Genomic DNA, 17,455 nt, shown 5'->3' with positions numbered 1-17,455 from the left:
ACAACTCTGTATTTTGATTGGCTGTGGTTTTCTATAATAGGCTCCGTTTGTTACAAAAGAAGTTTTATTGATAAGAGGTCAGGACTCCAATTAACTTTGAGTGTAAGGACGAATATTTGAAATGTAGTTTGTGATTTTTCTGGTTTAGTAAAACAGTTGTAAGTTATTCTCCAAGATCTAAGCCTCCACTAGCCATAGTTTGATGGCTAGCTTTCCTTTCGTTGAGTGCGTCTTAGGTCTAACTAGACAGGTGTTGGTTACCACCAAGGCATGTGTGCCACTACTGCGCCCGCAGGGTTACCATGTGGTGCTGGTGGATGTTTTGGTTTATAGATGTCAGAATTGTGGAAGACTCTTGGTTACTTTCCTCATTTAGAAGCTAATGTGACACCTCTGGTTACATAAAAGGTCATCTTCTGAGATGAAGCTCTCAAGTCAGTTTTAGCTCAGGGGCCTTTGGGGCCTGTATCTGAAGTACATAGTACCTTCAGAAACAGACATTTACCTTCTGCCTCTGGGGAAACCAATGGAAACAGCAATATGTTTTAATGTTTGGGGAGTCTTTTGGAAAATTCCCACCAACAACTCAGAAAAGGGCTTCTGATCCACCATGTTGTGATTTATTAGACCTTTGGCTCTTGTGAAGAACTCTGCCAGCCCAGATGAGAAAATTACACTTAAACTGTATATGTGTATTTATACCCAGACTTATATGCAGTATAACTCTCTTAGAGGTAATTGAGAGGGAAATGACAGTGTGCAGGTGTTGTGATGAGGGAAACAAGAAAGGGGCAGCTCTAAGTTAGGTCTGGAAGCGAGATAAATCCATAAGAAGATGAGGAGAGCAAATGATAGGACAGGTATCTGAAAAGTCATAGGAATCGTGCTATGAATGATCTACAACATTATTTTAAAAATAACTTTTCATCCTATCTACAGAGCCAGTTCCAGGATAGCTAGGGCTGTTACACAGAGAAACCAGGATTTGGAAAAATCATCATAAAATAATAATAATAATAATAATAATAATAATAATAATAATAACTTTTTCTAATGTGTACTTGGACCATGTACCATTATACATCATACTATATTAATCTCCTTCATGTTTTTCATTAGCAAGGACTCTTTTCTTACAACATCCAACAAACACTCAGTCTTTTGTTCAGAGAAATAATCAATCCCGCTTCTCATGCAGTGTTTATAAAACACTTCAACATTCTAGGCAGGCCTCTTGAAAATATTTATGCAATGAACAACTAATTTTTCAAGCTAGTTATGGTTATACATATTGGTCAGGGGATATCCTAAACCTCAAATAAAGTGCCTTATTTCAGTTATATGGTATGACTTTCCAATCACGGCAGCCACCTTCTTACAGAGGTACATCAAGATAAATAGAGCAATATTCATATTTTACAGTCTATAAAATTCAAATCTTGCTTAAAAAAGGAGAGTTTACATGCATTTCATACACCGGCTACCAAGTTTATTTATCAACATATATTTATGCAATATGTGCACTGTAAACTTTGGACATAAGTGTTAGGGTCCAGACAAATATTTATTACCAAGATTCAAGCAGGAGTGAGCACCTATCAAAATATTTTGTGACAGCAATTGTAGTTCATGGAGAAAGTGTCGCAGTGTGCAAACCCTCCCCAACTCTGAGAAGGTGTTATACCTTTGGGAGCCAAGCTTTCGTTTCCTTCTTTGGAGTGATTTTCTGAGCTGCACCCTAGAGTTACAATCTCATTCTTTTAACTTCATACCGTGAACTTTGAGGTGTTCTTTAAAAATGATGTCTATGTGTAATTTTTCGCTTATAAGGAGGCATACATATTTGATAATGCATGAAATTTATATTGTCAAAGGTTGTGTTCAGTTTAAAATAAACAGAACCTTCAGTCAAGGAATAAGGAAAGGAAGATTAAAACAAAAATTTAGGAATATGGTAGATAAGGGGCTAGAGGAACTGCTCAGTGACTGGGAGTGACTGCTGTTCCTGAAGAGAATTGGGGTTTAGCTCCCAACACTGCTTGCTGTTCTAGCAGAGGACTGGAGTTTGGATCTTAACACTCATGTATAACTGTCCAGAGTTATCTGTAACTGCAGCTCCAAGACACCCAGGAACCTTGTATGCATTTCAATATTTAAAAATAAAATAATAAATATAAAAAGCAGATTAAAAAATGTTGGCTATTTTGAGAAAGAGTTATATAGTTATTCTAAAATTATCAACTGCTCCCTTTGAATATTGGTCCAGTGTGAGGTTCTGAGCATGTAGCTGAGTGTTGGAACCACATCCAGAATCCAAGACAGAGAGTGACCTTCATGGCAGCAGGACAGGTGACAGTGACACCTGCCCCTTATCAAGAAGTGCATTTCCCTGATCGCTAAGGAAGTTGAGCATGACCTTAAGTGTCTTTTGGCCATTTGAAGTTCTTCTGTTGAGAATTCTCTGTTCAGATCAGTGCCCCATTTTATAATTGGGTTGATTAGCCTTTTACGGTCTAGTTTCTTGAGTTCTTTATATATTTTGGAGATCAAACCTTTGTCAGTTGCAGGGTTGGTGAAGATCTTCTCCCAGTCAGTGGGTTGTCTTTTTGTCTTAGTGACAGTGTCCTTTGCTTTACAGAAGCTTCTCAGCCTCAGGAAGTCCCATTTATTCAATGATGCCCTTAGTGTCTGTGCTGCTGGGGTTATACATAGGAAGTGGTCTCCTGTGCCCATGTGCTGTAGAGTACTTCCCACTTTCTCTTCTATCAGGTTCAGTGTGTTCGGACTGATATTGAGGTCTTTAAGACAACTTTAAGATACCACCTTACACCTGTCAGAATGGCTAAAATCAAAAACACCAATGATAGCCTTTGCTGGAGAGGTTGTGGAGAAAGGGGTACACTCACCCATTGCTGGTGGGAATGCAAACTTGTGCAACCACTCTGGAAAGCAGTGTTTCGGTTTCTCAGGAAATTCGGGATCAACCTACCCCTGGATCCAGCAATACCACTCTTGGGAATATACCCAAGAGAGGCCCTATCATACAACAAAAGTATATGCTCAACTATGTTCATGGCAGCATTGTTTGTAATAGCCAGAACCTGGAAACAACCTAGATGCCCTTCAACGGAAGAATGGATGAAGAAAGTATGGAATATATACATATTAGAGTATTACTCAGCAGTAAAAAACAAGGACTTCTTGAATTTTGCATACAAATGGATGGAAATAGAAAACACTATCCTGAGTGAGGTAAGCCAGACCCAAAAAGAGGAACATGGGATGTACTCACTCATATTTGGTTTCTAGCCATAAATAAAGGACATTGAGCCTATAATTCATGTTCCTAGAGAAGCTAAATAAGGTGAATCCAAAGACAAACACATAGGCATCCTCAGGAATATTAACCTTCATCAGGCGATGAAAGGAGACAGAGACAGAGACCCACACGGGAGCACCGGACAGAAATCTCAAGGTCCAAATCAGGAGCAGAAGGAGACGGAGCACGAGCAAGGAACTCAGGACCACGAGGGGTGCACCCACACACTAAGACAATGGGGATGTTCTATTGGGATCTCACCAAGGCCAGCTGGCCTAGGTCTGAAAAAGCATGGGATAAATCCAGACTAGCTGAACATAGCGGACAATGAGGAATACTGAGAACTCAAGAACAATTGCAGTGGGTTTTTGATCCTACTGCACGTACTGGCTTTGTGGGAGCCTAGGCAGTTTGAATGCTCACCTTAGGAGACCTGGATAGAGGTGGGCAGTCCTTGGGCTTCCCACAGGTCAGGGAACCCTGATTGCTCTTCGAGCAGATGAGGGGGGGGGGACTTGATCGGGGGAGGGGGAGGGAAATGGGAAGCGGTTGTGGGGACGAGGCAGAAATTCTTAATAAATAAATAAATTAAAATAAAAAATAAAAAAAAAAAAAAAAAAAGAAGTGCAGATGAAAAGCCAATTCCAGAATTAAGGCAAGTAGAAGACTGTCTGTGGAGATGGGGGCTGTCATGAGAGAGGAAGCACGTTAGCCAAGGAATGAATGAGGTCCTGGTGCATGGATCGTGCAGTCAGCGTTCATCTCAGTCTCTTCAGGACCTGTTGGTGGAGAAGGGGCTGTCGAGGTAAAAAACCCCAAAGCTACTCTCTATGATATCATCTCCAGAAGACAGAGTTAGGATTCTCCACATCATCTGTGAAGAGAATGGTGGGATCTAGAAAATAGGGTCGCTAGATACTCAATTCTTGATGTACTCCTGAGCCATAAATGTAGCTCAAGCGTGGGGATAGCAATAGCCTAATTTCTTATATAATTTCATACATGTACAGGTCCCAGACAGGACCACAAACAGACAATGACAGCAGTCTGGTCAAGACAAATGGAACTAGGACTTCAGGTAAGAAGCAGACATTGGACACATGCAATTCTCTGAGATGCAAATAAACCCATTCACATTTTTATTTTCTCTTAGTTTGCTGCTATTGTTCTGTTGTTTAATTTAGAAGAAACATTCAAGCAAAATAATCAGAGCAAAATATTAAAATACTGTAATTACAGCAATAAATGTAGATTAGCCCGAGTCATTCAACAACTTAATAGACGAAGTTTTTTTCAGAAAACAGAAGTCAGGAGCATTGTGTGAATTTCACCCATGAGCCTGGAATTCAACTCCTGGCCTCTCTACCATCTCTTTTCTAGAACTTGTCGAGGGATGCTAATGTTATATGGCAGTTTAAAACAGACAAGCCTGGAGGATCATGGGAAGTTAAATAAATGGATAAAAAGAGAAAGTATGCACACTGAGATCACCTGGTTTATATGATGCCACTATTAATATGCTCAGGAATGCATAGAACTGCTCCCCCTTTTTCTTCACAGGAGGAAGTGAGGTTATAGGCCATATGATTTAGCCTCATGACTGTGTCATTGATTTGGTTCATAAAACTGGGTTTAATCTGGGAACTCCCAGTCTTGGCCAAAGCAGAGGATAGCTTGACACCAGTGGAGAAGGCTGCATGTAGCAGCAGGGGCTGCTTGCTGGGCTTATGGTATTCTTGTTCTTTGAAGGAATGAAACAACTGGACACATGTAGGGAGACCTTAATTTTAATGAATATCTTATGATTATAAATTATATACTTTTAAATATAAACCAAGATTTAGTTCACTTAATCATCATGACCATCAATGAAGTATGACATATAAATACTATTTTAAAATAAAAAAAATCTGAGGCCCTATTAGCTATTTTTTAATTGATCACCAATCCAAAAATAAAGAATGGGAGTTAAGGTGTGCCTCTGTTTGGAGTATGAAGAACTGGGCTCAGATCCCTAGCACTACGTAAAAATTAGGAACACCTGAAATGCCAGTGCTACTGGTGTGGAGACATATTCCAGAGGATAGATGGAAAACCAGTCTAGTCAACGAAGTGTATTCTATATTCACTGAGACATTCTGTCTCAAAAAACCGAGGTAGAGAGTTAAAGAGAAAGATACTTAGAGTTGATCTATGACCTCCATATGAAAACAGACAGGTGGCTATACCAACACAACACGTGTGTACATGAACACACACGCACAAACAAACACAGCATATACACAGGGAAAGACAGACATGTGGATAGATGAAAGGAAAAAAGAAAGGAAGGAAGGAAAAGAGGGAGGGAAGGAGGAAGGAATGTAGGAAAAAGAAAGGACTCACAGGCCATTTAACAGTACATATCAACCTGTAAGAAAGTACACAGAGCCCTTCCGTAGTAGTGATCCCTAAGAAATATATTGTACTTGGTACCAGTTCTCTAGGCAGAGAAATGAGGATAGTTGTAGTCTCGACAATTTCACTTGGGTGTGTTCTGTGGCTTCCTTCCTTTCTTACTTAAAAAATGGCAGATTTCACTTGCCATGGAGTATTAGACACTGGAAAGTGCTTCGTGGGTATTTTTGAAAGAAATATATGAAGGCATAAATGTGTAATCTTAATGAATAAATTATTAATGGCATACTTTTAACAGGTAGCTTCCTGAAGGACTCTGACTCAGAAGCACTCCACTGAACAATGCTGTCATTGGTTTTGCAACTTCGGTTTTAGCTTAAGCGACACTAAGTAAAGATACATCAAATGAAGAGATTCCACAAATTCAAGTTATGTGACTCTACAGGATAAACAGAAAATTTGCCTGATCCAGCTATTATTATGGTACTCAATTCTACCATCTATTGGGCTTGCCTTAATTTTATATCAAAGTGAAAATATATAGAAAGGCCTTCTGCATTTTAGACATTATAGGCTCTACTTGCTATAAACAAGCTTACTAAAAGTCAGGGAAGTTAATTCCAGTACTTTCTGTTTGGCAGAGTAGAAAATAAAAAGAAAGCCAGGCATGGCCATACATGACATTTATCACAACACTCAGGATGCCAAGGAAGGAAATTTATACACATTTGAGGCCAGCCTGAGCTATAGAAGAGTGAGAACTTGTCTTTAACAAATCAAAAATAAAATAAAAAAGCAAACATGAAATAAATGTAAGCAGAAGGGCTAGAAGAGGAGACTGTAGTAAAGTAAACAGAGGCATGAAAGACAGTCCAAGCTCACGCCTGATTCAGGGACCTCACAGGCGAACACATGGAGAGACAATGCTAAATGTTTCAAAGTCCAAGATAAAGATTTGTTCAACTAAATCTTCCTTTCTGAGCCACACTCTAAATATTTTATCTATGTTTTTAGTTTTAAAGCTAAAACTGTACAGTTGGGTTTACCTTTCTCGCCTGTTGTAGGCACATGCAGATCTCAGGGTCCGTGGAGAAACCAGAACAGACTGAGAGAGCATACCTATATCATCTCTAGTTGTGTGATAAAATTCTGATCCTCTGTGTCAGGTGTGTGTGTGTGCGTGTGTGTGTGTGTGTGTGTGTGTGTGTGTGTGTGCAGATGTGTACAAAGAACCTTTACATCTAAGCTTAAAACAATTTGTGAATGATGATTAGAGATTTTGTTCACCTGGAAGATTCCTCCTTTCCCTAATAAGGATCAATGTAAGGGATAATATAGATGGATTGGGTGAGTAAGTTGTATCAAGTAGCACATTCTATCTGCTGACCTTGAGATTAGATCTGGACCAAAAATGCAATCTATGTCCACAGGGATAAAGGGGACAGAGACCCAGCTTCAAAATTAGCACTGATTCATTCAGAGGTCATCACATCTTGTCGGCAAAGCAATCTGAATACCAGCATCTTCCTTGAGATAGTGAGGAACATTATGAATTTATATTTTTAATTTCCCTCAAAATGAAAAACAACATGGATGTATCCTTTGATGGTAGATTCTGATCTACCTTCTGGTGACAGGGTCTACAGAGGTGAGTCACCCAGAAGACTGTGAGATCATATTTTGACCTGACCTCTTAACCATTTCCCTTCCCTGCAAGTATGACCATCAAGGAGCACCTGTCCTTCACAGCAGATAGGTCTGCAGCCTTGCTTGTCTTCCAGTGAACACACAAGATACATAATTCTCAGGTTCTCAATCTCTGCCCAAATTCTAAGTGTCTACTCCAAAACAAACTCCCCCTTTGGTAGACGAGGATTTTAAGTGTTACAACACAGAGATGAATATGTTAAGCGGAATATTCCACAATGTAAAGATTAGCCAAGCACTTTTATTGCTCAAAATAAACTCTAAATTAAATTGCACCTTCTCTCTGTGCCCTAGTTCACCCTTCTTGCACTCAGGTGAGTGGATCAGAAGAAATCACACTAGAAATATAACAAATAAAAATCAGAGATACTATCAAAGACTTGACTATTTAGAGGACTCAGGCCTATAGGACCACGGGCTGGAAACTGTGGGTGGTTTGCTACATGGCACTCATGTATATGTTTATACTCCACCTTCATCAACGCTTCAGGGACCAGCACAAGGGATAGTTATCACATCTTTGAAAATGAGCAATGGTAGATCGTTAATTGGTCTTTAAACTTCATAGCACAATATTAGAAATGCGAAGAATGTAGAATAACGGTTGCTATAAAGATAATTTCCAGAATTATATAAAACAAGTTTATAACTTATCTTGGTTTTGAGAAAACTGTCTATATTCATGGTGGTTCATCATGGATAAAAATAAAAATAACAAAGCAATGCCAGTCGATTTTTAATGAACTAGAAGAAGCTCAACCATGCACCTATAGTATGTCTTTAGGACAATCAGCTTGATTCCAATTTTATTTCATCCTTATAAATAAACTTATAGCAAATGCAGTCTTAGACTTACCCCTGTTTGTAACTTCCTTAAATATCCAACCTTGGGTATTACCAGCCTGGCTCTCTATGTTCCCTTTGACTACTGACATCCTCTCTTGCTCAGACTTCTTTTTTTCCTAGGATGAAGAGCCATGACATGACCATTGTTTATGCTACACTATTTGGCAGGACTCTCTTCACCAAAGTGGATACATGTAGCACCTTTAACTTCCCCGCTAAATGTTGCTAATAAGCTCCTATTCTCAGGTTACAGTCCTTAGTTAGGAGCATAGCCATCTTCAGGGAGCTATGAGAAAGACAGGCTGTTCAACTCTAGACTTGGCCTCACATTGCTCATAATGCCACACCCATCACAGTTCCCTCTATTTCGTCATGCTTTTGCTGCTGCTAATATGCCTACATAAAGTTCAAACTATAATTTCAAAAACTAACTCAATTCCAAGATAAAAACCAATAACCTGTGCCCAGCTTCAACCCTTACCAGTCCTTCAGTCTCCAAAGGAAAATACCATCAGAAAGTAGATGTCTATAAACATTTAGGCAAAAAAAAAGTCTAATATCCATTTGAATATAGAGCTGTCTTACAGGGTTTTTTCCCACTTCTTTGGTTGATCTGATTTACATAAAACAGGCTCTTCACCATTAATCCCTGTACAATGTGTTTTCCTATAAATCTGCCATTGCTACAGTAAGAAGTTTTTGCAATTTGCCTTGCTGTCACAGTCCAACAACAGTGATAGCTTGTGTTCTGTTTAAATGCCATGAGAGCACAGCACAATGCTATACACCCATATAGCTACTCACAGTGAGATGTGTACTTGGTACTGTCCAGGAAGATGATTCTCCAGGGAAAAGCTGGGGTTTGCAAGGTGCCCAGTCTTTCCAAAGTACACCACACCAAGCTCTATCAAGGTTTGTGGTCCTTGCAATCAGTCTTCATGTTGGACTCACAGCCTATCAACCAAGAGTAACTGAAACCAAAGTCTGTCTTGAGTGGAATTCTGGAAAGCGTGGAAGTACTTCCCCTAGCAACTCAGAACAATGGTTCATAAATTTCTGTTCTACACTGTCAATATAAAAAGATGGTTAAAGACAAACATTAACTAGAAAGCAAACATATAGGAGACCTATGAAAGTCAAGATGAAAATTACCCCAGCCAGGAAGGATACCGAGGAAAAGATAATCTAGGCCACTCTCTCCAATTACCATGCCCTCTTCTTTTTCTGTTCTCTTAGTAGCTCTCCATTCTCTTTCATTCTTCCCCCACTCCCTCAGTCCTCACCTCTGTCTCTCTATCTCTTCTCTCTGAGATACTTCTTGTTCTGATGATCACTTTTTCTTTTTCTTCTCTCTCTTCCCTCTCTTCTCTCTCCCCTCCCTTTTCCCCCTCCCCTTTCTGTTCCTCTGCTCATTGTTGACTCTGTTTTGAGTCTCTTCCACTCTCTGTGGCTCACATATGTTTGTTGAGTATGTGTAGGGTGTTCTGTCTGCTTATCAGTAGATTTACTGCATAAATAGAAGTTACATTTTCTTTCTTTTCTTTTTAATGGTTATTTTCCTGTTATTTTTATTTTATGTTATGAGTTCTTTGCTCACATGTGAATCTTGTGATTATTTTGTGTGCCTGGTGATCCCTGAAATTAGAAAAGGGCATCAAATCCTCTGGAACTGGGGTTACAGACAGTTGTGATCCATTATGTGTGTTGTAGGAATTGAATCAGAGTCTTCTGCCATAACAAGCAATCCTAACCACTGCACAATGTCTATTGCCTTTCTTTTTTATTTAATACATATGATAACACAACACCATTATCAACACTATTGGAGAGAAAGTAGCAGATCTATTCGTTTATTCATCTATTTTTCTATTCAAGAAATTTTCTTCATGTACAACAATGCATACCAGCTTTCCTAGCTGCTGGAAAAAATGAAGGAAGAGGATCACAAATTAAAGGCTAGCTCAGGCTATACAGGGTGACCCTGTATCAAGAAACCACAATACCAACAGGAAAGCAAAGTTATTTTTGGATACTTATTGGAAGGAGATACAGTATTAACACAATACCACAAATCCTGTCCTTAGGGAGATGACATGTGTCAGGGAGAAGAGAGACAGTAAACACATAATATATCATGGGGTGTGTTGAGTAAGGGTGGACAGAGTGGAAGGGGCACAGATCATCACTAAAGCTGTGCAAGTCCTTCCTACTGATGTGGCGACAGCACAAAGATGAGGTAAAAAGAGTGGCACTAGAAACAAGAACTGGTTCAGAGGAGGCACTCAACAGCCAGGGTTGCTTTTAATACCTTCATTCTACTTACTAACAGAATGCTTGTTTGCTCTTTTTCTTTCTTTCTTTTATGATTTTTTTTCTCTTAAGAAATCCCGTGCCTCTTGAAATGTGAAATAGGTGAAGGAAAATACAGTTCGGGACCATTAATTGTGCTTTCTTATTGAGTATATAAATTTGATGTCAAACGGGCCTGGTGGAATGGTATATATTTATTTCAAAAATATCATTTTTTTGAGGCATTGCCGCATCATCCTATTGATTTAGGGATTGGGGTGATTGTGCCTGATGCTTTTATGAAAGGCAGGCTATTAACAAACTAAATTGAAAAACTAGTGAGTCTGACTTTCGGGGCCCAATCCAGCATGCTGCCTGTGCAAGGCTTAAATGGGAAAATACTGTAAAAAGACTTACTTTAATGCTGCAGACTCTTCATTGCAATCCATAAACCTTATTTGCTATGGAGGGAGAAAAAAGTCTACAAGATAGAATTCTCATGCTTGGGCAACAGTCTCCCTGTGCGTTCTCTCCCATCCATTGCAACATTAATCTTGTGAGTTCAGAAGCTGACTCTCTTTGACCTTGTTGGACTGTAGGATTAAAATTCTGTGTAAGACAAAACAGCTTCAAGACACACAGAGGAACAGAGGTGCAAATGTATACAGGTCCAGAAGGATCCAGAATTGAAGTCCCTGATGTAAAGCTGAAGATTAAACATAGATTATGGAGGCTAAATATCCTTAGATTTTTGACTAGTTCACACTCTTGTTTCTCAGAAAAAGAAAAAAGAAAAAAAAAACAGGTACTGATAAAGATGACAGGTTGGCACTTGACCTCTCTCATAGTGCTCACGGAGGTCCCTGAGCAGTTTTCCATCTGCCTTGTTAACTCTTTTCAATCCTGCCTCCCTATGACCAATGCCCCATGGAGGATTTTTCCAGGAAAACACTTGAGACAAATCTGGATGGAGTACTTACTACAGCAAAATGGCTCAATGCAATGAACTCACAAGGAATGTACCTGGTGTTTGATCAGAACTGAAGGAATTCTGACGTTGCTTCTCCTGTGTTGCCTGCTGTGTTGGTAGAGCTCATCTTATGGCTTTGTTCCTCTAGTACCAAGTGGCCTCGATATCGTCTATGGTACTGATATACCTCAAAGGCAGGTATATGCATAAATGACCCTTTGGCACTTTTTAGTTGTAGAAAGATTGTTCTATCGTGTATTATTTCTTCTGATGGCAGAGCAAACCCTTAGCTACTGCATTGTGCTTTAAGCTATGTATCCTTACACATGTGCACTGAAAATCTGTTTTGTGCTCATATGGATCATGCTACCAAAGAAGCCCACAGAAGACAGAGAACAATGCCCAGGATCCTGACTTACATTCTTTGTTTTCTACTGAGAACCACGCTGGTGATGGAGAGCAGGTGAGCCCAGCTGTGGCTCAGAGATGAAGCGTGGAGCAGATTCTAGGTAAAGGAATGGAGCAAGGCTGAAAAGTAAATTCACTGGTTCAGTTTACATAACATTTTGTGTAGGTCCCATTTCAGGTGCTGTTATAACTTAAAGGTAAGCAGGAGGTCTAGGAGAGAGCAGCTGAGTTTTACTAAAAGATAGGGCCTTCTAACCATGCCACTGTGACTGGATCTGTAGTCAGCTGGGTACTGGAAGAGACAGAGCATCATATAATAAACAACATGATGGGGTCTTGAAAGGAAGAGAGAGACTTCCAATTAAATACCCAGAACAAAGACAAAGGCATTTTCTGACTTTTACAGGACTTTAGAGGCCTGGGTCAGACTGAGTCCATGTGATCTAAACTGGCCTGGCTTACACGTTAAAGGACATGAAGTCTGGCTGTAAGTAGGACCCTTTAACACCTTTTAACTGAAGCCAGAGGGCTGCAAGACCACAAACCACAGCACATTTCTGACAAGTTTTCTGTCTCAGAGACACAGTAGTAGCAGTGGTGGTGGTGTGTCCTGGCTTCTTCAAGAGGATGAGAGGCACCTACAGGGCTTGAGTTAAGAATCAAAATAAAGTTTCCAGCTAGTACTATATATGACTCAACATCATTAAGCCCCTCTCTTGCTTCCCTTTCTCCATCTTCCTCTTCCCTTTCTGTACTTCCTTGTCTCCTTTTTCTTTTGCTTTTTCCCTGCACTGGCCCCCACTCCTATATCTACATATTACCAAGTTCCTGCTGGAAGCAGGCCTCTGTGGAAAGTGTTTCCAAGGTCGCCTAGCTACTCCTATCTTCTGTGAGGAGAATGTCATTCCTAAGAAGTCTACGGAGATGGCAGCATAGTCCCTATGGAAGCTCACTGTGAGGTGCCCCCTCTCTGCTTCCTATGGCTGACCTTGGCTTTCGATGTTGTGGGTAGCATGAGTCCCTTCTGTTCTTTTCATGCTCCGTGTGAGAAAGACATGCTAGCCCATTACCCAGTTTTTAAGTTACACTCCCTCAAAGCAGAAACCTCTCTGAATTCCTAATTTTCCTGCATGGAATTTTTATCTTCCTGCTTTTCCCTCCTCCTGTCTGTTCTTTTTCCTTACTTCCCTTTAAGACTCACACTCCTTTTCCCCTTGCTGGAATTTAAAATCACTGCTCCAACTAGACAAAAAGAAATCCAGTTTCTATGCACAGACAGCCTTCAGACTGATGGTCCCATTACATTAGCATGCAATAAAAGCCAGCAGGGGGTGCATTGGCACGCTGTTATCCTGGGTCTCTGTGCCCCAGGGAGTCTGAGAAGGTTCCCAGTGCAGAACTCTTCTCTCTGGTAATGAGGCAATTGTACATGCTGGTGACAGCTCCTTGGCCTCAATGGGAGCTGCAGCCTTTGTGGCAGGAGAATGAAGTGAAGGTAGGTGTCATATGATCTCAGGCAGGGTTGCTGATTTCCTTAGCTGCTTTTTCATTCTCCAGTTGGCCCAGAGGGTTCATGAAATGCCTCAGCCTTTGCTCTGGGTCCAGGGTGGAGTCTGTTGGGGCAAGAGGAACTGTTTTCAAACCTGTCCTATTAAAATGCAGAAGCCGTGACTCAGACATATGCAGTGCCCCACCTGTTGGCCAATCTTGTAGGAGAAAATGGGGCCCAGGTGCTCCAGGAGCGGCTTTCCTCTTCATGTAGCAGACAATAAAGTGTCATGCCCCCACTGCTTCCTTAAGCCCTGACTCTGATACCAACTGTTGAGGGTCATCAGGGTCATCTCTTCCTCTTTCATAAAACACCACGGCCATCATCTCCAAAATGTCTAGTGTTTAATCTGCCACCCTAGCCCTCTGTGTCACCAGAGTCTCCAGGATGTGAATTTGTTGTTGTTGTGGATGTTGGTGATGGATTTTTTTGTCTTTATTTGTTTTGTTTTATGTTTAAATCTGTGATAAAAGGATGAAGGAGATCTAAGGCCTGACATACACAGACATGCATGCATTCATACGTATGCACACACAGCACACACATACACTCACAGATATGGGCACACACACACACATACTCACACATCACACACATACACTCACAGACATGAGCGCACACACACACACATACTCACACATCACACACATACACTCACAGATATGAGCACACACACATGAGAGGGCACACATGCCTGCATGCCCATTTACACATGCATACAGATAACTCATATGCCTGGCCCCATTAGTTCTTGCTGCATTTCCACAGCTAAAGCCTGGAAAAGAGAGAGCAGGAGTGGGGGATATCCTGATCCCTTTAATGTGATAATGCCCTCCACTTTCTCCTAAGAGGGAATGAACAGGAATAAGTAGATTAGAAGCTTAGGAAAACCGAATGAGGCTGTAAAGCCCATCTATCGAAGACAGTTGACAGGCAGGTAGCCCTGTGACACTGCAATGCGGCTCTCAACTACTCATTGCTCTCTCTCCCCTCTCTTTCTGCCCTATATCTTCCTCTCCCCAGTGCCCAGATAGGAGCAGATTTCCTGAGAAACATGTAGAGTCTCACAGCTCTTCTTCCCAAGTGCTTTCTGGAAGCTATATGACAAAACACTACCTGAGGTTGGTTGTATTAAAGATCCCCAGTGGGTCAGCTCTTAAGGAGTGGAGAAGAATGATTTAAGTAAGAGCTGTGATGCTGTGGTCAGATAAGGTCAGATGTCCCCAGTCACAGATGCAGACCAGGTCTCCAGGGGCATGTTAAAGAAAAGGGTGGGGGTTCCTATTCTGAAGACATTCACAAAAAGAAAAAATAATTTTCTGGTTCCCCAGCTGGTTTATTCTCCTCAAAGGATCAAATGAAATGCCATATAACCCCTGTGATCCTCAAACCCTCAGAATTTCTTTGGTTTGGGGATGGTGGTTTCTTACGGTCACCAATTTTACTTCAATATAATTTTTAAATCTTCTCCTGTGACTCTTGCCACAGTTGCCTCAGGTTTCTCCAGGTTTTCCAATGCCTGGAACAATGACCCTGATCTTCTCTCAGAATTATCATTCTCCAGAGTAATAGTCTACAGTGTTGATAGATCTGTACCCTCTGGAGCTTTCTAGAGATATTTTTACATTCTTTAAAGCTGTTTGACAACTCTATGTCCATCAATGCAAACCCACATGTTAATCATTCAAGACCAAGTCCTGCACAGCTACAACTTCCATCTCAAAACTATTGATTCTTCTCTAGGTACTTCATAAAATGTATCTGGTGAGGATCCTATACCCTGCACTTTGCATCTGATATATCTTATTTTAATACAACATTTCAGATTTGGAAAGATAATGAATGACACAGTTAGAAAAGACCAGAAAGTACTGAACAGATGAATTTAAATATTTTAGCTACTATTCAGTTGCTGTATTGTGTTACCTAATCATTCAATACATTTCTAAGTACACTTCATCAGCCTTAAGGTGACAGTGATAATCCCTTCACTGTTCTGTTATATACAATCAGGGACAGAGGTATGAAATGGTGCCGTGTAGCTGTCCACAGCAGCTTAAAATACAACTTCGATTGTCATGCTTCCCTTTGCTGTATCTATTGCACACAACGCACCCATGAAAGCTTTGCTTAAAATTTACTGACTCCATGGGGCTTCTCTAATGACAGTAACTTTTATCTCTCTTAACATGTTCTTTCAAAAATGATTACCTTTTATTTTTAATGAGTGTGTGTTTGCCTGTACGTATGACTGTGTAACACATGTCTAGCATACTAAGAGGCCAGAGGAGGGCATGGGGACCCTGAAACTGGAGCAACAGAAGATTCTGAGCTGCCGTGTGGGTTCTGGGAATGTAATCGAGATGCTCCAGAGGAGCAGCCTATGCTCTTCACTCACTAAGCTATTTCTTCAAGTCCTTTTGAAATACTCTTATTCCCTGAAAAACATTTCCCAGGTAATTACTATACATTGTTACTGCTTTTTCATGGACACCGAGCTTGTTCATCTAACATGACTGATAGTGACTGCCCATTTCTCTATTTCCTTTCTTTTATCTTTCATGTCTAAAGTGGTTTCCAGTATTAGATTATGAAGAAGTTTTTAGGAATTCGGGGAAAACTTAAGATGCTGTGACCCTCCAAGCAATAACAACCTTCCCTCATGAAGAGATCCAAATGATTTCGCAGTCAACAATTTTTCTAGCTAAACTCACTCAAACCTTGGGGGTTGATGATCGAGTTTGGCATCCTGAACTGTTTTCACATCTGTTTATCTATAGCAATGGAGAGTCAGGGACTGGATCATTCTCCCACTATGGGTTAAGCAGACGGTCTTCATTCTCCTGCCTTCATCCTCACAGACTGTTTTAAATTTCTTTATATTTCTTTTTGCAAGCTTAATATCATGCAATTCTTATAGCCACATTTCAATGAAAGCATTCATCTGATTCTTGTTCTGGGTGCCCTTCTGATATCACAGGTGCTACCTAGGGCTGAGGTCTATTTTGTGCACAGAAGCTTAATTATTTGCATTTTGCTGCTTCTGAAATCCCTCCTCCCTGCTATCTGAATGTGAAAACCTCAGCAGTTATGCCAAACCCTTCCCATATTGTCATGAGCCCTGATGCTGTCATTTAACAATGAGGGAGCAGGTAGGCACTGTGAAAACAGAAATTCTTTTAGCCGGTCTGTCCTTGTACTTTTTCTGAACACATCTAGCTACAGGTGCAGAACACACTTGTGATTTTCTCATTGGAAAAGTGAGCCTTGTGGACATAACATCCAAACCTAAGTTGCAAGGTGGTTATTTAATGCAATGATAAACCAGCCCCCTTCTGAAAACATTTATATTTCTAGGCCTAGATAGGGGTGCTCACAACAGCTCTGTCTGATCACTTGACTTGGAAGTAGAAGATGCTGCATGGAAGGCCCAAAGGTACAATCAAACTCCCCACAGATGTGTGAGTGTGGGCAATGTCAAGAGAGGTTTTTTAGAGGGCAAGCAGGCAGCAGTGGATAAGAGTGAGGAACTCAGAGTGCTTGCCTGCCCCTGACATTCACTGTGCTGTGACCTTGGGAAAGTCACTTACCCTTGTGAGGATTAATGACTTAATCTCAGGGAAAGTACTTTGAGATCATTGGCTGACAGGTGCTGTATAAGTACAAAGTATTATTATTAAAATGTCACTGTGCAGGCTGCATTTGCTCTTGAGGGTAAGAGGCAGGAATGACAGCCCTGGATGAGTGGATAAAGATTATGTAAGACAAGGAAATAGAGAGTTCTGTCATGAACAGTTCTGTCCCATAGCTCTCCTTTCTATCAATACTCACAACCACCAGCAATCTTCTGGCTTGTCTAGCTACAGGGAACTCTTATTTTCCTACAGTGAGTTGGGAGAAACTCTTAGAAAGTGTGTGTGAACATGTGTGTATGTGTGACCATGTATGTGAGTGAATATGTGTGTATGTG

The sequence above is a fragment of the Microtus oregoni genome, unplaced genomic scaffold (assembly GCF_018167655.1).
Source record: "Microtus oregoni isolate MIOR12 unplaced genomic scaffold, Mior012 000083F_ref0000379, whole genome shotgun sequence".
NCBI classification, from domain to species: Eukaryota; Metazoa; Chordata; class Mammalia; order Rodentia; family Cricetidae; genus Microtus; species Microtus oregoni.
Note: the sequence above shows the minus strand (reverse complement) of the source record.